General features: G+C 39.1%; 1 protein-coding gene across 3 annotated transcripts in view; it reads right to left on the bottom strand.

Moving 5' to 3' along the window:
* Positions 1-23556, bottom strand: part of mettl16 (methyltransferase 16, N6-methyladenosine) — a 92678-nt gene that overhangs the window by 46328 nt on the left and 22794 nt on the right. The window lies entirely within an intron of this gene.

The raw sequence follows: 23556 nt of genomic DNA, 5'->3' as shown, positions 1-23556 counted from the left end.
TCTTGCTGGAGTTCAGTCCCCCAGACGCCAGTACCTCATCCAAGTAGCCATTATTCTTGTGTCAGCTATAAATAGGGCCAGTAGATTGTACAACTTGCTGTTTGGGGAGAATGTGGGGGAGGAGAGTGAATAGGCACATCACAGCTGAGTCTGATCTTGATCTTGTCCTTATCCACAAACAAATACTTTCCAATAGGTCACTGAATAGCAATCAGGAGTAGGAAATCTGGTTGGTGTACACAAATTGGTGCAGACAGGATCAAGCTTGGTTATGATGATTCCCTGTGGTTGAATGACCTTCCCAACAATCAATATGCACACACAAATAATGTTCATTGCATGAGATGCCCAGTGCAAATGGAACCGTAGCCCAAGAAGTCGGCTTCTTCGAGAGGGGGGAAAGCAAATTTACAAGGAAAATATTGGCAGCAAGGTGACTCCAGTTTATTTTTAAAATTCTAATGATTCACAAAAGACAAGAGATGCACATCTTCAAAAGTGAGAAGCTTTCTGCATTCAATACACCTGTCATCAGGTTTCCATTTAAAAGAAGAAGAATTCAAAAGGGCTTCAGATCCATCAGTTTAAAAGTTCAGGATAAGGGTTATAGTCATGAAGATGCAAGATCTGTTTTTATACCCTTAGTTGCATTGTTCAGCTCATTTGATATATGCTGAGTGTGCCACCTTTCTTCCCTATAACTGGCATATGATAGATCCGTGTTATTCTTTGAAGATGCTTTGGTTGTTATTAAACTATTTAGTAAGCTAAGAAAATCATGTAAATCCAATGAAAATAGCAAATTATACCTTTAAGTCCACTTTACTTTTTTGGGGGAAATTATTTTTTGTTCATTTTCATTCTCAGGGAACAATATGGTTAGGTCCTTATAGACTGTATAGCTGAGTTTTATATATTCTTTAAGTATAATTGTCATGACTGATCAATTTATAAAAAGGGGCTAAAAGACCATAGTGAAAATACGTTCCTAAAAAAAGATTCAATTTCAGAACAAAGAGACACACAAAATTTATTTTGGATCCTTACAATAACAACAATGCAGCACAAACTGTCGCACTTTTATGTTCTTTCATTGACAATTACTGCACCATCAAGAATCAAATACTTGACATCACTCATTAAAACTTGTACCCCTGCTGGTGAATGAAGAAAATAAGAAGGAATGTGTCTTTTCCACAGAATTTGTCAAACTGTTGATAGAGTGCAACATGAATTTAAATTTGATCACAATTTCCCATTAAGAAGCTAATCTTGACTGTTAATTACTTTTTCCTCCTTGCCAACTTCCTCCCTCTGGGGACGGCATCGACTCCATTGCTGGGGTAAGGTTTCACAGGTGATGGTACCCTACAAGTGGTAATGGAATTAGTGCAATTCTGTTTTTATTACAGTGAATTGCAGGATTTTTTGGAACTTCTAAACCGTGTTTTGGTGACTGGGGAGAAATGGATGGAATGGCAAAATGTAATCACTGGCCTTGACCATTACCTTTATTTGAGTATCAACAGAATGATAGCAGGAGGTAACCACAGCCAAGCCTAATCCTGCTCTCGCTCAATGTCTACACATTTACACTTCCAGCAAGGGCCAGGGACCAGGACTTCGCCCCGATTTTCCTTTCCCTAGCTCAGCGGTGCGACAGTTAGTTGCATCAGCCCTATGAGGCCAAGTATCCCAGCAATTACCAAAGATCGAGTCTGGGACACCCTGGCTCAGAGATGTACACTTTAGCCATCGGGAGAACTGACTCTTTTTAAAATAATGGATACTGCGCTTTCTACTTTCTAGTCTTTCCATTACTGTTAATTTGGTCTAAAGTTGTAAATATCACGACAGGGGCAGTCAACTGCCTCCTCTCTAAAAAGGTAAAATAATATGCACCTTACAGCATACTCCTGGGTGAGAACAGATTAAATCACAATGACAACAGCTGGGACTGGGATCACAGAACTACTGGGTCATGAAGCAAGCATGCTTAATGCTGCACTATCCTGTGATTTTTTTTTTTGCAATGGTGCTCATGACCTTGTCAGAAAGAACCATTTGCTCATCCAGTAAATAAAGAACTGCTTGCCTTAAGACTAAGAACTTCTCATTAGATGCAGGTTATGGTTCCTATTATCTATCTGTTAAGAAGGTTTTGCACTCTGTCCTAGCTATTGGCTGCAGAAATTATTGCTTAAAATACAGAAATTTCAAATGCGTCTCTCAAAGACTGCTGGAGTTGTATTCATGGCACTTTACATCAAGGTAATAATCCCAAATACATTCTGCAAAACATTTTGATGACTTTTACAAGTGGCCATGAGTAACACTTCTGAAATATCAGATCATCTTGATGTGTGACAAGACATGACAAGAGAAAGCCCTCATCCACTGTGTGAAAATGGCAAGGATTAATGAGTCAAAAATGAATCATGGGATGTGGGAAAGTGCATGCGTGCTTAATAAAATCATAAAATGCAATCAGTGCAACTCAGGTGAATGTTGAAACAAGAAAATGCAACTATGAACTGAATCACAGATCAATGCCAATAAGAGCATAATGATCTATATAAAGACAAGATAATGACCAATTATGACCAACCATCTGCCGTTAGTTAGACTTGCCCTTGCATGTTTAGGTTTTACATTTTTTTGTGAAGCAAGTTGCTGAAAGTACGAGCTGATAGCAGCGCAGCAAAGGAAACAAGGCACCTGGGACCTGAGTGAATAGGGCAAGCAACTGTGTATCCCCATAACCAGATTGAAGGATTGTGAAATTAACAGCGTAAGGACTGAAAAGGAAGTTTAAATTAGAGTGGGTGAATTCAATGTCAAATCAGTTACAGAAAGAGAAATAGAGAGAGGGAAAGAAAGGTTGGATTGAGAGAGAAAGGAAAAGTAAAATTTTTTTAAAAATCTGACAATTAATACCGGAAGAAATAAGACACCACACTTGTAATAGTTAATTTTCAGTGCCAGGGGTTGATTGGCAGTAATTAACACTTATCACATCATTAAAAGGGTACTTAGACTAGAATGGATGAGAGTTAACTTTCTGTGGTGAGTTTAGTTCATATCTACTGTGCAAATACAGCAACTTCATGCTGTTCAATGCATTTCAATGGTGAGACGAACAGCGAGATGCTGTTTCGCGAAGCCAATGACGGACAGCAATCTTTGGATATTTGAGTTTAATTGCACATTTGCCTCTCGTATGAAGTTGCTGTACCATTTGCGCATATATAACGGCGAGTGCCATTAGCCTCACTGTTATTTTGACAGCAAAATCTGGGCCATTACTACTTACAGGTATGCGAAAAGTTGAGATGTTTCAGTGAAATTTGTTACACCATCTTCAGCCTTTGAAAGCTTAAGTTGGCAGGTGTACAAAAAGCAGACATCTCATTATTATTGTCATGCTCTTACGTAATTCGGGAAATGTACTGAATCAGAATGAAAAGAAGACACCGAGAATGTTGTCAGAGCTATTCTTTGCTACTGAAATTGTGTTTCTGAATCTTGCAGCCGTTCTTAATACTGGTCGTAAGCAGCTTACACTGGAAATATTTGGGGTGGGGTGAAACATACATCAAAATAAAGTCCATGTTTATCCCAGGAATTCTTTTCCTTTGGGGAAAAAAGCACTGGTTGACAAAATTAAGATTTTGAAATCTACCAGCCTAAAGCGTGAAAGGGAAGCCCCATCAGATCTCCCAACAGCAATATTTTCATTCTTAAAAAAAAACAGTTCCAGAGTAAGAAAAGCATGACCAGGCAAAGCTCCACACTGGTCGCACATGTGCCAATTCCAGTTTGTACAGGCAGAAGATGGTACTATTTATAATTAACATCTGTCTCCTTTCAAAGTTTGTTGTTGCTGATTTCAGTTATGATAATTTTCCCAACAGCGGTCTTCATATAGGGCTGGTTGGAACATATGTTTCAGCAGCAAAAAAAAATCAGGTGAATTATTTAATGCTACATTTCCATTCAGGAATGCTAGGTTGGAATGCTGTTCATATTAAGCAATGATACATAGATCTATAAGTACAGCCTCATCGTTTCATCACACAACGGGTACACTAATTTTCTTTTTTACTATGACTTTGCAACATTCCTGCCAATAAAACAATCTAAAAGACTAAATGAGCACAGTGGCTCAGGATGTATACTACTCACCAGGAATTTATAGTACATATATAGTAGGAATTCTCTCTTCCAACATTTTGCAATCTTTCAAAGGAATACATCAACATGAGACTTATTTTTGAATATTCAGCTTGAAAATTACACTTGGTAATTTGGCAGCCATCATTTCCACAATTAGGTTCCAAGGTTAGGTGCTGAAATTTGTTGCTTTGTTACTTGCCCTTGGTTTTCACCACATTCTGCGCTCCATGCTTTCACTAGAAATGGGGGAAAGGATGCCAAGAGATGATTAAGCAAAACTTCGGGGTAGAGATCGATATGCGTTATACCCGAAAAACGGGCACTAAGCATACCAATCTAGCAGTGGGACTGCCAGCGCCCAATCTGTGCAGTCGTTGGTCCCACTGCTAAATTTGTGGGGCCCATTTTTAGGCATCAAACAGCCTTGAATATGTAAATTAGGGGCCTATCATCTGTTCAAGGACCCCATGTCAAAATTATCCATGTCAAAATTAGCAATGAGCAAACCTCAGGATTTTTCAGCGATCCCCTGCCGTCAAAGGAAAGTAAGTTGTAAATAGACTTTTTAAAAAAAAACCTTCAAGTGGAACATGGAGGAGCAGGAGTACTCCCCCGCCTCTACAAGCGACCCAATCATCGTGTCCCCTCTCCCCCGCAGCCCCTCCCAACCCCCCTCCTGGAATTTACTTGAGGGCCGACGTCATTCGCAGCAACCCGACAATGATGTCCAATTCGCCAGGGGAAGTGCAGCAGGCGTCCACAGCTTGCTGGTCTAATTTAAATGAGGCACGAGACCCAATTTCAATTCAGCCTCATGCCTACCTGTTCTGGCACCCTGTTCACACCAACAAGCCTGTGTTATGCAATTTCTACCCCTTTGTCTTTTTGTGCTTAGATCGGGAAATACTGTGAAGATAGTGGCCATGTAAGGGAGGCCAGCCAGGTCAGTTTTTTAAAAAAAATAAAAGTTTCATTATTTTTGCTTAAATAGATACTCAAGTTATTTTCATGAGAAATGCAGGGCCTTAACCTGCAGTATGGATATACACACTTTTTAATTTATAAGGAGGCAGGGATCAGAATAAAATTTTTGTACAAAGAAAGCTGTACTCATTACAGATCTACTCACTGGTATCTCTCCAATCTGTGAAATATTGTTTGTGTATAGATAAACTGTAGGCATCTATTCTGGCTTAAGAAACCAGACATTTTTAAAGTGTGGTACTTTTAAACACAAGCGAAGTGAAGAAAAACTAATTAAAATTACTGTATTGGTTAATAACTTTTTAAAACTATCCAATACACTGATGGCAACCTTTAAAAATTAAAACATTCCTTAAGTTTGTTCTAAAAATGGATACAAAATGATCCTTATTTTGTTAAATGTAAGTAACAATTATATTACTCATCATAATGCGACCCACAATCATTCACTGAACAGGAGTCAACAGTTCTAATTATTTAGCTAACAGGAATGAAGGAGACAAATAAAAGTTTTTCTTTGGATTTATAACTTGTATTTATTTAACAGAAAACATTAGATAGGTAGGCAAGTCAAGTCAACAAGCTTCAGGTTAGCCCCAATTTGAGGATCAATAAATCTACATTTTTGAATTTGGGCCTCAAAATTCTGTTTCCCCTCAGTTTAAGTCAAGAATTCCTGCCACTCCATATAAGGCTCGACACCAATTTTGTTTTTGCTCCCTGAAGTTCAAATGCATGAATAACTAAATAGAAAACATGTTGGGGCCCACTGGTGTGATATCAATCTGATTGGATCAAATACGTCTCTAACAACAGTCCAGTGCACATGATGATGTTGGATCAATTAATTGTTCATGGGGGAAATGGAAATAATAGTATTCATTTAACCCCTCTCCAGTCATACCTATAGGTTGGTGCAATAGATCACAAAATATAGCTGATGACTGGAGAAGGAACATCTGAGTAAGTGAACTGGGGGTGAAAGTATATCTTCCAAGTATTCATCTTCAGTTCTTTTTCTCAGAGTCAGCAATGTCAACCAGAGAAGAAGCCAAGATTTGAGGATGATTCTGGAACCTTAGATGCCAGGTGGTGGGATAGAAGCCCCTCAATCAGAAGAGGATGTGCTGGTAGATACTCTGTGAGCCATTGTAACAGTTATAGTTTCTATAGAAGACCAAAACTGCATCTGTTGTCAGTGCTCCCAAGGAATTCAGGGGGTAAGTGTTCAGTATTGGAGCTGTCAGTGCCTTAGTGCGAGAGCTAGAGAAAGGCTACTGGGTCACAAAAGAGCCTGGGTTTTTTCTTTACATCCCATGAGATTTGCAGTGCAATGTTCTTGTAACAAATGATCCCATAACTGACATCAATGTCATGCTGTGCAGGATAACTTTCTGACCCAGAGTATTCATTTACTTCTTTAAGATTGGACTGCAGATTCAATTCCAAAGATTGATTCCTAGTAAATGGAATGAAGCAATTCTACTCAACCTAGATAAGGGAGCATAGTGAAAGATGCTTCAATTTCTAAATGGGAGACATTTTTCAACTGGAAAAGAATACTCTGATGCAGAGAAAGGACCAATACTGAACATCTCTAACTGATTCAAGATAAAGGTTATGCAAATAACAAGTTATGACTATTATGTAAATCAAACCATCAATTTCAAAACAGAAGCAACATAGAGGCACTGCTGTCAACAACAGCAGAAAAAGAGCCAAGAGGGATCAACAGCTATGGCTGTTATGCTGCATGGAACCAGGGAACGATCACATGGCTCTTGTGGGACACAGCAAACACAGCTTTTAAAAGGGCACTGTCCCTGTGATGGCTGCTGCATTGTGTACACAACAGTCACTGCATTTCAAAGTAATTCATAACAGCTTTGACTTGACTTGACTTGACATAATAAAGAGCTGTATAAATCTAAGTATTATTTAATATTTTCTTCACCGCATGACAGGCTTATCATAAGTGGAAATTTAAAAAAAACAATCTACCTTTTTATTTCCCACAACAAGACAGTCTACGTAATCCAGCATCACTGCACATTACAATGCACTATCTTTTTCTGTATATTAAATGACAGATTCCATTTCATGGGCATGTACTTTTTCAGTTAAAGGTTTAACTTCTTAAAATAAAAATAAAATAAATAGAAATGCAAAGAAAATTAGTTTAACAGCAACCTGATGTCCAGTATCAGGATAACTACTGGTGTGAAGAAATATATACTGCTGAATACTGAAGGGCACTGAATGAATCAAAGGTAAATATACCAACCCACTGAAAATAATGCATTTGCATTTCTACATCAAAATAAAACTATTTTTGAATTTATCCAGACAATATCGTGAATTAGAATTTTATGGTTCCATAGTTTTTCCAATTAATTACATTTGGGCATAAAATTTGCTAGCAACAGGGTTTTAAAAACTGTGCAGTATGGAATGTATAAAGGAAATTCACCACTAAAAAGGACAGTCAAGGCATGCGGACGCAATTCGTAAGAGCTCAGCTCGAGTTGTAATTGCCTTAACTGAATTCACTATGCGTCGGGTCTTCATTAATTTTCTATCTTTGCCAGCTTCCGCTGCCATACTTCTTCCTTCCAGCCAACTTCTCGAAAGAAGCTTTGAATCTGCTTAACAGATAGTACAATTCTGTAGGGTGGAATTGACCTGATCAGTTCGTCCTGCTCTCCTCCCCTTCCATTAGAGTGCCAACATCGTTTGCACTGGTTGATTGAATTTTTCACACCCATGTCTAACCTTTTGTGCATCTTATCTGTTAGGCTTTCATTTACAGGCATCACTAATACCAATTTAAAATACTGCCTAAATTGCCACAACCTATGGATATTTAATTAATGCTTTCTTAAGAATTACCAAAAAGGGCAAATTATATTTGATTAATGAGTCCTGTGTGGCTAAGTGTTTATTAATTATTTTAAAATCTCAACAATTTGTCTTTATTACCATGATAACTCATTAATGTAAACAGCAGCATCATACCATTGGTTTACACTGACAAATTACAGTAATTAAAGAGATCATGACTAATGGTACTTCTATGAACATTCAGCAATGTGAATGTTATGCTCACTAATACCACTACTAAACCCACTTAATAAGAGTTTCTTTGTTTATGTTACATTTCTTGATTGTGGTTAAATCTTATGGAAACACTTACTCTTTATATCTTCCCCCACTCTTACACTATCATCCATTACTGTAGGTGAAATAGTGGGCAAGAAAAAAAATTCACAAATTTCTTATGTTGCTCTGCTCAACAGTTGGAAGCACGTTTTTATTTTTCCATACCGATTTTTGCCCCTCAGGTCCTTGCTGGGATACGGCTTTGTGGCCACCAATTACCCTCTGGCACCTTACCCAAGTAGTCACTATTTAAGTGAAAACCTTGACATGAGTTTCAGCAGGTTATCTGAGCGTTGGGAGGGGGCATCACAATCGAGTCTGATCTTGTTCCCACCTGGCACCATACATTCACAAGCAGGAAAAGTAATGCTGACCAATTTTCTCCTTCCTAACCCAGGGGCATTCAAGGCAATTTTAGCACCCTAGCTGAGATCAGCTAACTTAGCATTGACGAGGGTGCAAACTTAGGACCTTGGTGGTGTATATAGCTCAGCTACTCTCTGGAAGTAACATGGTAATATTGGTTCAGTTTCCTTAGGGACTGAATCCTGGTGCAAACTCTTTCTGCCACACATTAGGACTATTGCTTGTACGGAGGATAAACACCAACATGTAATAGTCTGCAGCTGAGGCGCGGGGGGGGGGGGGACAACCGCTAACCTGCTTTCAACCCTCTCTGCAGCTTGAGCGCTGGGAAAAGTGCGATTGTTGCCCAAGATAACGCTCACTCCAATTTATCCTCTCCTCTGGTGGTGATTTGCGTGGCTCCCCTTGGAATGGCTAAGACTAAGGATTCACTGTTTGGAGAAACAATAAACATGAATGTGTGTCCTACTATTCTGTGATTTAACATGCTGGAGTAACAATATGTTCCTTCATCAATTGAAATTAATTATTGCTAATTAACTTAGCACAGACAGATGACTGTAAAACAGGAGTGTCCAAGTTCTTTTGTGGGCCACTAAGGTTCATACCCTGGAGCCCCACAAGCTACATATGAAGCTTAAATCAATATTCCCATTAATTTGCAAATGCCTCAAGTTGTTGATACTAACAGATCTAAGTGTTTTTATTTAGGATTTAGCCACCAATGAGGCAACAGAACTAAGAACAACCATCTGCAAAACCCCAAGCCCATGAAATTCAAGTAGGACAAAGTAGTAAATAAAATATAAGCATAAAATAGAACTGATGTGTTTCATGGCCTCACACAACATAGTTTTGATATCCTTGCTCTAAAACATACTTTGTGCCTGTAATAATACGTCAATGTGTGACTGGCATTCCACAACTGATTTTAAACAATTTAAAAAAACTACTGAAAACACATTGTGTTTTTCATTAAAAATATATAAAAACAATATGTCTGAATATACTGCCACGCTGGATGTGTATAGTTTTGCTCACATGCAAGTTTTAAATGATGCAAGAAACTAGATGGATAAAATTTCTGTTTGACAACAGGTAAATATTGCTGGGATTCAAGACAATGACACAGCAACAGGAACAATCTATATATTTCAATAAATAAATACTGGAATCCCAACATAATTTCTCAGAAATGATGTAATAATGAGCACCGAGTCATACAAATATCAAGCGGCGTACCACACCATTGATTGTTTTACAATGTGGCAAAGTACAGTGTTAAATCAATCACTTGCATACTCAAAAAAAAAATGAACATGCCTCCATTCATTATTGCAATAACACATCTCTTAAAAATCACACTGTTGTGCAATAATCAAATAAATGTTAAAATTCATTTTAAATTAATAGTGACTTGTTTTAAAATGGATTAACTGTTCAGATTAGCAACAAACAACAACTGAGGACTGTTAATAGGGCAATGAGATTCTAAACAGACATTATAGGATGTGAATACAAGCAGAATCACAACTGTATGCTAGCCAAGCATAGTCTTCATTTCAATCTCTGATCAAATTGCATATTTTTTCTGGACCCATTAGGAGTGAATAGCTCTTTTTAATACTTAGGTCAGTATCTATGCCAATCATTTTACTGGTCATCATCCACTAGAGTCTCATCACTATGAAAAATACAAACATTTGTTTTTAGGAGTGAAAGGTTTTGCCTATAGCATGTCTAACATTAACCCTAAGGTCGGCAATTTAAACCTGGCAGCAACAGGGAAGAAAAATCAAGTGGAGGCATTTCAAACTACAATGGGTGATTTTATGAGTTTGTTATCAGACAAATGTTATCGTGCTATGCATTGAGCTGGGTCAAAAATAAAAATGGTGGCTGGAACCAGCAGCTTGATTGGGTGAAATCACAGCTTTTCAAGTAGTTGCTTTACTGCTTTTGCTGTTCAGCTAGTATGTTTATAAGATGATGATTCTCAATAATTTCAATGCCATTTATTATATTAAACCAAAAGTATCATTGCACCATTTTCCTAGGTCTCTAGACAGAATTCAAAATAATTTCTCAACTGTCCACACATAATTGCTTTGACTAATAGTAAGCAATGTAAATAATGTGGAAACCTCACTTTCGATGTATAATTTGTCAGCTAGTTTCCATGAGGAAAAACACATTCCTTCATAAAGTATGCAGGTGTTATTTAACAAAATATGAAAAAAATTGACTGGTTGGTGTCAGCCTGGCTCAGTTGGTAGCAGTCTCACCCAAGTCAGAAGGTCTTGGGTTCAAGCTCCACTACAGGACTTGAGCACATCTGGGCTGACTTCAGTGCAGCACTGAGGGAATACTGCATTGTCAGAATATTGCATTGTCTTTCAGACATTAAACTGTGACTCAATCTGCCTGTTTAAATGGATGCAAAAGATCCCAAGGCACTATCTGAAAGAGCAGGAATTCTCTGTGATTTTGCCAACAATTATCCTTATTTAAAAAGTTCCATTGAAAATGTTTGAAGAGACATACCAACAGAGCAGACAAAAAAAATCAGCCAATCAATTTCAGTAACTATGTAAAGAATATAGTTTAAAAAAAAGCAGTGTCAAGAATCACAAATGTCAAACATGTACTGGTGGCACACACGATTATACATGGACATTCTGTTTGACCATGAACTGAGGTTCAAACCCCACATCCTTTCCATCATGAAGTCCGTTTATTTCCACCATTGCCTGACCTCAGACCCAACGTGCTGAAACCTTTTTCAATGCCTCCAGATTTGATCATTCCAACGCTCTCCTTGCTGGCCTTCCTTTGTCCACACCAAATAAATTCCACTATGCCAAAAATGCAGCTTCCTGTATCCAGTTTTGTCCAAGAGTCACTGACTGCACACCACTCCTCCTACACTGTCCCCAAATATATTAAATTTAAAAGTCGCATGCTTGTCTCCAAATTCCTCCCTGGCCTTGCTGCACTCTAACTCTGCAATCTGCTCCACACTTTCATCCCCTCCTGCACCCTTTAATTTTCTAACTCTGGCCTCCTGTGCATCTCCCTCCCCTTGTCCCATTATTGGTGGCAGAGCTTTCAGCTGCCGAGACCCTGTTCTCTGGAATTCTCTCCCATAGCCCCATCCTAACTTTTCTCCTTTAAAACCTATCATTATGCCCGAGCCTTTGTCACCTCTCTTAAACTCTCTTCTCTGGCTCAGTGTTCCAGTCCTCTTACTGCAACTCTGAAATGCTTTGGGACACACTGTATGTTAAAGGCGCTATGTAAAGTTAGTGAAGGTTTCAGTAAGGCTGCAGTACCATAATGGTTGGATGGAGTGCTGGGGCTGTTCTTTATAAAACCAACTGCATAACAGAAACTCTTATGGAGGAGCTTACAAAGTTTTTCTTGATAAAGTAATCTACTAGTAATTCTGAAAAGGACCGATTTCATGAAACATGAAATACAGTTACTCACATGTAACTGAAGAGGAAAAGGTAGGGAAAGGGGAAAGGACAGTGTGTACAGGACTCCTTTCTCACCCAGCACGTGAGAAGCCCAACGAGACGAATCACTGCTGGATCTAGTAATGGGAAATGAACCAGAGCAGATAAGAGAAGTAAGTGTAGGGGAACATCTAGGCAATAGCGATCATAACTTAATAAGGTTTAAAATAATGTTTGAGAAAGACATAAGTAAGACAAAGACCAAAGTGATAGATTGGAAAAAAGCTAATTTTGAGGGGATGAGAATGGAACTAGGGAAGGTAAACTGGAAAACATTTTTGACAAAGAGATAGAATAGAAGTGGGAAATATTTAAAACGGTGATCAAGAGAGCTCAGAAGAAATATATTGCTCTAAAACACAAGAACAAACTAGCCAATAATGAAACACCATGGATAAATAAAGAGATTTGGGTAAAATTGAAACGAAAGAAAAAGGAGTGCTCTAAGTACATGGACAGTAAAGGAGAGGATGACAAAAGGGAATAAGAAGTAGTTAAGAAAGAAATCAAAAAAAATTAGGAAAGCAAAGAGGAACAATGAAATTAAATCATCAAGGAATATAAAAAGAAATATTGAAGTATTCTACAGACACATAAATAACAAAAGAAAAATCAGAATAGGGATGGGGCCACTAAGGGATGCACAAGATAAACTCGCAGGTAAAGACAGCAAAATAGCAGAAATATTGAATAGCTATTTTGCCTCAGTATTTACCAGGGAGACTAACAAGATGGGCATGACATTAGAAGAGATCAAAAAAGGTATGGACACTTAAGATAGTAAGGGGGGAGATAATTGATAAACTAATCAAACTAAGGAGGGATAAAACCCCTGGTCCGATATATTGCATCCGCATGTATTAAAAGAAGTTAGGGAAGAGATAGCAGAGGCGCTATCACATATCTATAAAAATTCATTACAAAACAGAATAGTGCCAGAGGGCTGGAGGACAGCCAATGTTATTCCTATATTTAAAAAGGGAGATAGAACAAGTCCAGGGAACTATAGACCAGTTAACTATTATCAGTAGGAAAGATAATGGAATCCTTACTCAAAGATGTAACAGAAAAACTTCTCGAAAACAAAAATATGATAAAGAGTAGTTAGCACGGATTTCAGAAAGTCATGCTTGACCAACCTTACTGAATTCTTTGAAGAAGTAACAGAAAGAGTAAACAAGGGTAATGCAGTAGATGTAATATATTTGGATTTTCAAAAGGCCTTTGAAAAAGGTACCGCATTGTGGATTCATGTCTAAGGTCAGAGCATGTGGAGTCAGGAGACAGGTAGCAGAATGGATAGCAAGGGGGCTACAAAACAGAAGAGAAAGAGTAAGGGTTAAGGGTAGTTACTCAGACTAGCAAAAGGTGGGAAGTGGTGTTCCACAGGGATTGGTGCTGGGGCCACTGTTGTTCACAATTTGCATTAACGATTTGGACTCGGGAATCAGAAGTACAATTTCAAAATTGGGGGATGACACCGAATTAGGGGGCGAAGTAAATACAAAGGAAGAATGTGGCAAAATGCAAGACGACATTAATAAACTTGCAGAATGGGCATGTAATTGGCAAATGAATTTCAATATAGATGAGTGTGAGGTGATACATTTTGGTAGGAAGAATAAGGACTGCTTGGATAATAAGGATCTAAATGGGGTAGAGGAGCAAAGATACACAAATCACGAAAAGTAGCAACGCAGGTTAATAAGGCCATAAAAAAGGCAAACCAACCACTGGGGTTCATTTCTAGAGAGATAGAATTGAAAATCAGAGAAGTTAAGTTGAACTTGTATAGAACCTTGGTTAGACCACACTTGGAGTATTGCACAGTTCTGGTTTCCATATTAGAAAAAGGATATAGAAGCATTGGAGAAGGTGCAAAAAAAATTCACAAGGATGATACCAGAACTGATGGGATATACTTATCAGGAAAGGCTGAACAGGCTAGGGCTCTTTTCTCTAGAAAAGAGAAAGCTGAGGGGTGACCAGATAGAGGTCTTTCAGATCATGAAAATGTTTGATAGGGTAGGCGTAGAGAAAATAGGGGGAGTCCAAAATTAGAGGTCATAAATATAAGATAGTCACTAATAAATCCAATAGGAAATTGAGGAGAAACTTCATTACCCAAAGAGCGGTAAGCATGTGGAACACGCTACCACAAAGAGTAGTTTAGGCAAATAGCATAGATGCATTTAAGGGGAAGCTATACAAGCACATGGGGGAGAAAGGAATAGAAGGATATACATGATAGGGTTAGATGAAGTAGGGAGGTAGGGGGCTCATGTGGAGCATAAACACCAGCACAGGCCAGTTAGACCGAATGGCTTTTTCTGTGCCGTAGACTCGATGTAACACATTGGATACTTGTAATTTATTGCCCAAACAGCTTTACCTATTTTACTCATATTCCACAGTAATGTTGCTTAAATTTTATTGAAAGTGATAAAGTGATTCTTGAAATCTAACTTCAAATGATTTAAAGCATACTTGTTGTCCAACAATTGTCTTTATGTCATTTAAAATAATTGTGAATCCCTTCTTTCAAGGTCTTCACAGAATACACATCAGTCTCTGATCAAGCAAGTAGGAAAGTGATTGTCACTCATCTACCAACTAGTAAGAGGTGTCACGGAGATAAGCCCTTTAATGTCCTTTCCCTGTAAGACATACTTGGTTTCTTCTCTAAGCCTTGGTGAAGACTGGGACATGGCAGTTGGGAAATAATGGCAACAAGCTCATATTCTACCACTTTAAAGGGTAATCTCTTGACATACCAGCACTCTGTTGGAAATATTTTTAAAATGTTAACAATCATTATGTCTAACCTTCCAAGCAACCCTACAAGAGGAGCTGATAATTATTTCACTTTTACATCATACACTCAAGGTATTTTACTTCAGTGATAAACAAAACCCTGGAGCTATTCAGCTTTCTCGCGTTGAAAAAAATATTTTTAGAAAATCTAAATTAAATCTTGGATAGTGCCGTAAAGATTCCAAAATCCCACAAGTTTTATTTTTAACAACACTTCAAACTATTTTTCATATTAAAACTCAGACCTACCAATTTCAGCATGAAGGATTAACTAATGTACTGGACCACACAAATCACCTGCACAATGTATCTAATATCCTTAAAACCTTAAGCTCAGCAATAAGGACTTGCCAGTAACCTTAATTTGAATTGACTCCCACTGCTTCAGCTTCATCAAGTAGAAAGAGGGTTCAAATTCCCCTTCTTATAAAATCAAGGTCATTGCCTAAGCTTCATAAAGTAACCAGAGGAGGCTCAAATTCCTCCTCTTCTACATTCAAGCTCACTTAATAGATAATTGAAGCACACATTTTATTGCCTCATCCTGTCAACAATGGAAGGAAGATCCAGTGGCCAAGTCTTGTGTATGCGCATAATGTACAAGGTGAGTTTTTGGTGATATCTACCATGTACCATCAGTTTTGTTGTTAATGTTAATTCTGTGCACCTCTGGGAGCTTGTGTAGTCACAGCATGCAAGCATACAAAGACTAAACAGTAACCAGTCCAGTCAGACCAAAAACTGCAGTAATATCTAAATCTGATCCTAGCAGTGTTTGCCTTATTGTCTTACTACATACTGCTGTGTGTGGGATTACCCACAATTTACACATTAGGACAATTGCTTAAGTGGGGAAAGTTGTGTAATCCCTGCATCCTAGTCAGGACAAATCCCTCTTACGATCAACAAGGTGATGGAGGACTCTTAGCCCAGTCAAAACACTCAGGGGACACTGGCACTGAGGGGTTGAGGGGTTTCTTCACTGGGGAGCTACAAAGAATAGTAGAAAAGTTATAGTGCAGAAAAAGCCCATTGGGCCAGCCATCAAGTGGATAGAGAGGAACTGGAGGCCACCTTAGTTCTAGTGCCTTCTTTTGCAACTTCAGCGCTGTATATAATTGGTCAGCCTCTAGTCAGGGACTTCATACATTCAATGGATTTTTTTTTTGACAGATCATTGTGCTGGTTACCATGAATACAATTCTGTTATTATTCTATTTAAATGAATCAGCAGGTGACAAACTTTTTATCCTTCCTCCAAATTTCTCCCTCTGTCTCCTTCTCCTGAAGGTACAAATGCTTGAGTACAGTTTTATAGGCTAGCAGTCCTCTAGTACCTTGCACGTATAACAGTCTAAAACAGTGGCTAGCTCTTGAATTGCAGTACCATCACAGAAGAACCTGATATGGTCCTCACACACTCCTCCAGCAGGGACCACTGCAACTCTAGCCAATTTCTTCCCCCTTCACTTGACCTGGAACTCCAAGTCAAGCTGTGCAACCTCACCACTGCGGATGAAATTGGCAAACTCAGCACACACCACAGTAAGGCTCCCATTATCTTTTAACCCAGAGTCTGGTGTCCTCCAATCACACACCAACTGCTGCCAAAAAGGCAGGAGACCTGCTCCCAGCTGCTCTCCACTGGCTGCAAGGTGGAACACAAGAGCGTCCAGAAATTACCCACCCTTTTCTAAGTAAAAAAAAACAAACTTGCATTTATATAGCACCTTACTATGTCTCTCAGAAACTTTGCAAAGTTCTTCATTTACAATCAATTAAATTGCGCAGTTGATGTTTGTTATGTAAGCAAACAACACAACCATTTTTCACAAAGAAAGAGCACAACCAACTTTGAAATGAAGGACCAGTTATAAACTGCCAGACCTCTGTTTGGCACTTACCACAGCAATTGGGTTCAGAGAATGTGGAGGATTTTGGGCACCACAGTATTAGCACTAGAATGGGGTTTTTTTGAAGTACAAATCATCATACTGATCTTTCCAATTTACTCAGTATCATTTTTTAGGATTCAATAATATACCTTAGTCTCAGGGGTGGGGAGGGGGGGGGGAGGAGAGGAGAAAGAGAAAGTATTGAAGGACTTAAAATGTATATAATATAATTAAAGATATTCTGAGAAATGCAAGGAGATTTTTACAATTTGGGAAAAAAATTGTCAGTGCTAACATGGTGATGTGCTCCAATCTAGCTGAATTCATTGCTTCCTAACTCAAAATGTTTTCTTTCTATAATGCCGGTAGAGGGCTCTGTTAAGATTAGCCAGACTGAATATTCTCCAGGAAATTATAAGTTACTTTGTTGAGTTTAACTCAGCATTTTAATTAGCACAAGATTACATCATGACTTAAAGTGATTTTTAGTATACAAGTATATGGCTAGGCATGAAAAGAAACTAAGGGCTAAACAGTGATATTTTTCATTCACAAACATACCACTGAGTATATTATTAGTATTAGGTTACAAGGTTTGTTTGTATTTGAATTATTTGTTGAATAAAAATGCTATGGTTTGTAGCTAGGATAAACTCTGTCTATTAGTAGCAGTAGCATGAGCAGTCAGTCATTTAAAATCTTTTATCAATCACCCGTTATTTTAACACTTTTTGTTTCACTGTAATACAATACACAGTGATGTCAAAACTGAACATATTCTAAATTCATATAGGCCTAAATCTCTCAACCCACAATAGGTTGACCGGCAGTCAGCTTGATGGTTTTGAATTTTTATTGCACAGTTAAGATTAGCCATGCTGTGTTCCTTAACGATGCCAGATCAATCTGCTGAAGGCTTAGTGACAGAACAGTCAGCTGCAGGAGGGCTTTATGCAAAGGAAGCAGAAATGTTATTGCAAGGTTAACATGTTACAGGGTATAACTCCTTTATTATTTGTAAATGTTGTGGAGACCACCACTGTTGCTTAGGAATGGACACAGCTTTCACACTCAAATATATAATACTTTGTCAAAGCTGGCATCTCCGAACTTTTCCAAACAGTTAAAAGGAGCTTTGTCCTTCATGAGTTATTCATGGACTTTGAAGGATCATAGGTAAATGTTACTGGTAACCATATGACACGTTACTATTAAGGCATGCTTTTTAAAAAAAAAGTGTCACACTATATATGGAAATCACTGCACAAAACACTAGTTGTGCCATTGTTCCTATTGTTTTTTTTAAAAATTAGCCAAGCTGTGCAGATAGTACATTTGCTATCATCCCAATCTGAAGCCATCAATAATAAACTGAATCCATGGTAGCAGGCAAGACAGTTGCATTTTAAAATAATCAAGTAATAATACAGCAAGGTGCTGCATATATTCTCAACACAAAAAGTATCGCTTTTTGAAAGAAAACATATGCCATGTAAGTTGCAGCTGTTCTTAAAGGCCATCCATAATTGTCATCACAAAACAGAAATATAAAAACATGAATTTCTACACAAGACAAATTAAAGATGAGACTCTGGGGGGAAGTCAACAGTAAGAAAAGGCTCTAGATGCAGAACCTTTCCATTATTCTATTATTTGTCAGTAAGAGTTCAGATAAAGGTGGGAACTGTATAATAGATTTCCTTGACCTTTGCTTTAGTATATAACTTTAATGAAGAGAACTGCATTACATGCTCTAATTTCAGTTAGGTTATGAGATGACCATTTCCTGAACTCTGATTTGTAAAGATGGTAGTAGATATCTGATCCACCCTCTCAAAGAACAAGGCAACTCTGTGGCAAAAAGAAGCAATGATTCCATTCAGCTCTGTCGGATGATGCCTTCTTAGTTCTTATCTGCTTGGGAAGATGGTAGGGTTGGTATTCTGGAAGGATGAGGTCAAATGGACCAAAAGCCCTTCACCTAAACTTACCATGTGATCTCAGTGTTGCAACAATGTGCAACATTTACAGGGTGATCAAACTCGTTTACATGTCCCAAATTGTCTCAATTACATGTCTCAATTTTGTCCTTTTCCCTACCCCAAAAAACAGCCAACTGAAACTAGTGTCCAAATGGTAAGAATTAGAGGTCAAACTTGTCCAGCAGCAACAAATAAAGACAGACTTGCACTCTTACATAGCGCCTTTCACGACCTCAGAATGTCCCAAAGCGCTTTACAGCCAATGAAGTACTTTTGAAGTGTAGTCACTGTTGTAATGTAGGAAACGCAGCAGCCAATTTGCGCACAGCAAGGTCCCACAAACAGCAGAGTGATAATGACCAGATAATTTGTTTTTTAGTGACGTTGGTTGAGGGATAAACATTGGCCAGGTCACCAGGGAGCACGCCCCTGCTCTTCTTTGAAATAGAGCCATGGGATCTTTTGTGTCCGCCTGAGGGGGCAGACGGGGCCTCGGTTTTACATCTATTGAGAAAGAAGGCACCTCCGACAGTGCAGCACTATCTCAGTACTGCAATGGAATGTCAGCCTAGATTTTGTGCTCAAGTCTCTGGAGTGGGACTTGAACCCATGACCTTCTGACTCAGAGGCGAGTGCGCTACCAACTGAGCCATGGCTGATAATGGCTGCAATAAAGAACTCCTTATTGTCTGGCAGATATAGAAACACCAAGAGAAAAGATCACTGTTCAGAAAATGCAAATCAGTTCCCAACTTCTGTACAAAAAAAAAACAGAACAAACTTGCTTCCTATTTACAATCCATTGTCAGTTCTTTTATATGTTGATCATATATATTCATTAGGAATAATGAATTCCTATTTTCAGGCATCTGAGAAATGTGTATGGAATAAAAAGCAACCTCTTCAAATCTTAAGTGTCTTATTAATTATGCATAAACCAGATCTGCAGCAAGGTAGGAAGATATATGCACGTAAATAAGTAAAAATGTTAAAATGAGCTGAATCGATCAGCTAAGCACAAATTGAAATGCTTCAAGGCAGGACATCGAGTTGAAGCTCAACTACATTGAATTATGGAATGGCAGGATTCGGATTCATCATCCACATACTGAATTCCCAGACTTAGCCATGTTACTATGGGATTCAGAGACCCCATATAAAAGCTTAAAAATACAGGCAGACTAATCCCCTCTCATATCTCCTTGTAGCTCGTTTCAGCATGGTTGAGGTCTACGCAAGAGTTGTCTGCTCTTTCACCCAGGAATGGTACATGACAGAGAAAAACCTAGAATTGAAGAGGCGAGAATGCCTTGGGGAGTAGAAAGAGAGTCTTATTATTTAAAAAAAGTAATGTTTCAAGAGCAAAGATATTTACACAGTGTTTTAGTCCATTATTAGAGCCATACATTTTCCACAGGGCTTTTTTTTTGCCAAATTTCATAATCTTGGCAGATTCAGAAGGGACGGTTTTCACAAGTTATGCACTATTTTTTCAACAAATATACTACCTGCAAAATACTGCTTTATCATTTTCCTTTATATGCTACTTTCATCAAAGAAACAGTGGAAGTTTGGATTCCGCGAGGACCACTCAGCTCCGGACCTCATTACAGCCTTGGTCCAAACATGGACAAAAGAGCTGAATTCCAGAGGTGATGCGAGAGTGACTGCCCTTGACATCAAGGCAGCATTTGACCGAGTGTGGCACCAAGGAGCCCTAGTAAAATTGAAGTTAATGGGAATCAGGTGGAAAACTCTCCAGTGGCTGGAGTCATATCTAGCACAAAGGAAGATGGTGGTGGTAGTTGGAGGCTAATCATCTCAGCCCCAGGACATTGCTGCAGGAGTTCCCCAGGGCAGTGTCCTCAGCCCAACCATCTTCAGCTGCTTCATCAATGACCTTCCCTCCATCATAAGGTCAGAAATGGGGATGTTCGCTGATGATTGCAGTGTTCAGTTGCATTCGCAACCCCTCAGATAATGAAGCAGTCCGTGCCCACATGCAACAAGACCTGGACAACATCCAGGCTTGGGCTCATAAGTGGCAAATAACATTCACGCCAGACAAGTGCTAGGCAATGACCATCTCCAACAAGAGAGAGTCCAACCACCTCCCCTTGACATTCAACGGCATTACCATCACCGAATCCCCCACCATCAACATCCTGGGGGTCACCATTGACCAGAAACTTAACTGGACCAGCCACACAAATACTGTGGCTACAAGAGCAGGTCGGAGGCTGGGTATTCTGCGGCGAGTGACTCACCTCCTGACTCCCCAAAGCCTTTCCACCATCTACAAGGCACAAGTCAGGAGTGTGATGGAAGACTCTCCACTTGACTGGATGAGTGCAGCTCCAACAACACTCAAGAAGCTCGACACCATCCAGGACAAAGCAGCCCGCTTGATTGGCACCCCATCCACCACCCTAAACATTCACTCCCTTCACCACCGGCGCACAGTGGCTGCAGTGTGTACCATCCATAGGATGCACTGCAGCAACTCACCAAGGCTTCTTCGACAGCACCTCCCAAACCCGCGACCTCTACCACCTAGAAGGACAAGGGCAGCAGGCACATGGGAACAACACCACCTGCACGTTCGCCTCCAAATCACACACCATCCCGACTTGGAAATATATCGCCATTCCTTCATCGTCGCTGGGTCAAAATCCTGGAACTCCCTTCCTAACAGCAATGTGGGAGAGCCTTCACCACACGGACTGCAGTGGTTCAAGGCGGCGGCTCACCACCACCTTCTCAAGGGCAATTAGGGATGGGCAATAAATGCTGGCCTCGCCACCGACGCCCACATCCCATGAATGAATAATAAAAAAAGAACACAGCCAGGAAGAGTCAAAGTTCAGAAGAGGAGTTGAAGTGCTTGACATTTAACTTAACAATGAATGACACATGATGTCATATAGGGTGTTCATCCCCACACTCGTCGGAAATTCTTGGCAGGACTCAGGTTCCCTGTTGATGGCTTACACCAGGAATAAAAAGCCACAGGCGAGGAACAGACATGATTACCTGCTTCTCTCAAAGTCACCAACAGGATGCAGTGTCCCTGCACTCAAATCATAAAAACCTTCCTCTTATCTCTCTCGGGAGTGATTTGTGAACTAAATCAGCAACAAATTTAATTCTTTACCAAGAAGAGAGTCAGCCCAGAACATTCTGATTCCAAGTGTGGCTGGAAGTAGGAAGTTTCTAGTCATGGTGTGAGACAGACTTGATGGACCAGCTGGTCTTTTCCTGCCCATCATTTTCATGTTTGTATGTTTGTATACAAACATGACATTTCTGTGAATACCTAACTTCTGTCATGGTACCTATGGTACTCTCCATCACCGCAATGTCTTGATTCTCAATTCACAATATTGTCTGTAAATATCAGGAGCTCCCTACATTAAAATTGCCTTCATCATTAAAAATCTAAGCTTTCAATAGCATTTTTTAAATTTGTGCTTTTTCAATGACTTTGTTTTGAAGGCTGCACAAAAGGCTTAGTTTCTATATGCCCACTTGAACCAGAGAAAACTCTGCTGCATTTTACTGAGACTTTCTCTATAAACAGCTCCCAGAGCTGTTAACGATCCAAGATGTTTTACATCTTAAGTACACTAGGTTGCAATCATAATTAATTTCCTTCATTTTGAAGATGGTCACATTAACTTACCAAATATCAGGCACTGGATGTTGCTAGACTAGACAGAGGAAAGCCAGCCAGGGTTCCTATGCCTGATATCGATTCAATGACCCATACTATAAACTGAGTATATGCGTGGTTGTCAGCGAGGGCAGAATCAAGATGAGGTTCTTCCCCCCCCCCCCCCACCCCTAATCATGCATTTATTATCTGGGTTCACACATGAAGAATGGACACTTGGGTGAGATCAAGCAGATCATTCTGCTTTCAGAACTATGCTCCTTTTGTTTGCATGTTTACATCTTATTTTGAAACACTTGTGTTCCCCTCAGCAGCTCTAGGCTGTTCTTCATGTCATGAGGGAAAAAGGCTGTTGTTTACAAAGCCTGATTTTTTTTTTGAGACAAGATAAACAACTATGTGATTCTTCAACTATTTGGTTCTATGAAAGTCAGCTGTATTTTTAATGGATGTTCAAAGTGTGATGTTCAAATTCTTATCTTTTATAGCCACAAAGGAATGCACATCTTGCAGTATTTAAGCTTTATATTTCTATATTTAATGTTTGTGAACTGAGGGCAACGTGGAAACAAATTTCCCATTTTTACAGGACAATGGCGTAAATGTTTATATAATAAACAATTTGTTGCCTAGCTTTAATGTAAGCAGAGATGGTTACTGAAATAAATGCTGTGACTTTATGGGTTAAATTGTGAGTTACTATCGGTAAGAAATGTTGGAGGTCTGAACTAAAAATAAGGGAATGCTAGAAATGCATAAGTCAGTCAGTATCTGAAAGAGGATCTCTCCCAAAACATGAACTTGTCTTTCTTTTTCAGACGATGCCCAAATTACTATCAGGATTCCTATTGGGGGCGGGGATGCATCAAAATAATATTTAAAAATTATTACTTTTCAGATGCGTTTGCTTCATTTTGTCTATTGATTTTGTAATGTTTGTGTCTATTTGCTAAGTGATGAGATTGATGAGCGATCCCCCAGGACCAATT

The sequence above is a fragment of the Heptranchias perlo genome, chromosome 28, assembly GCF_035084215.1.
Source record: "Heptranchias perlo isolate sHepPer1 chromosome 28, sHepPer1.hap1, whole genome shotgun sequence".
Taxonomy (NCBI): Eukaryota; Metazoa; Chordata; class Chondrichthyes; order Hexanchiformes; family Hexanchidae; genus Heptranchias; species Heptranchias perlo.
This window is presented reverse-complemented; position numbering and strand designations above follow the sequence as displayed.